We start from the raw sequence: 1,148 nt of genomic DNA on the forward strand, positions 1-1,148 counted from the left end.
CAAAAACCTGCGATTATGCGATTAAATATGCAGGATTTTATGTGATTTTTATGCGGGAGAACATGCGGATATATACGCGATATAACGCGAAATATGCAGAAGAATGTGTGAGAAGTTGCAAAATATGCAGGAAGTTCGGGCGGAAATATGTGATTACATGATTCAAATAAATTACCCCCCACATAATGTTCCATGTGGCTACTTGTTATGTGTTATCAAATCACATTGACATACGGCGGCGGTGGCTCAGGGGTAGAGTGGCTGGATGGTAACCGCAAGGTTGCCAGTTCGAACCCGGGCTCCCCCAGAGTTAGTGTCGAAGTGTCCTTGAGCAAGACACCGAACCCCAAATTGCTCCCGATGTGCTGGCTGGTGCCTTGCATGGTTTCTGCCGCCATCGGTGTATGAATGTGTGTGTGAATGGGTGAATTGATGCACAATCTATGTAAAGCGCCTTGGATAAAGGCGCTATATAAATGCACCATTTACCATACAACGCATAAATAGGCCAGACTCCAGGTGTGGACAATACAATACAATACAATACAATTTGTATTTTATTCTATTCTAGGAAATGTCCTCTGTGTCATGAACCTTCATGGATGCTAACCAGAATGTTGATGATAAAAGAATATGTTATTGCCAAAGCATACAACAAAACAAATGAACAGTGAACAACAAACATCCCAACAATAATGAACAATACAGTAACAATGAAAAGAAATGAACAAACAAACATAACAGCAACTTTAATGACCCTGTTCAGCCAGATATACCTGGCTCTACTGTCCACTGGCTGTCCCTCAGTTGATGACAACTCCACACGTATTTTGCTGCCAAAAAATGTTCATTTGGACTGTTCTCCCTGCAGAACATATTGAAGTGATGAGTTGTATTTTATATTTTTCTTTAAATTTAGGGAAGAATGAGTCTTTATTTGTCACATTGTAACAAAGTGTAGCTCCGTCTCCACCTCCCCTTGAGAGCAGAGTGAACACAGTCTATCTTCTCTATAGGCAGCCATGTCTGTCTGTCTGTCTGTCTGTCTGTCTGTCTGTCTGTCTGTCTGTCTGTCTGTCTGTCTGTCTGTCTGTCTGTCTTCTCTAGGCAGCCAGTTCTGTCTGTGTCTGCCTGTTTCTACTGCCAGC

The sequence above is a fragment of the Electrona antarctica genome, assembly GCF_951216825.1.
Source record: "Electrona antarctica genome assembly, chromosome: 13".
In the NCBI taxonomy this organism is placed as follows: Eukaryota; Metazoa; Chordata; class Actinopteri; order Myctophiformes; family Myctophidae; genus Electrona; species Electrona antarctica.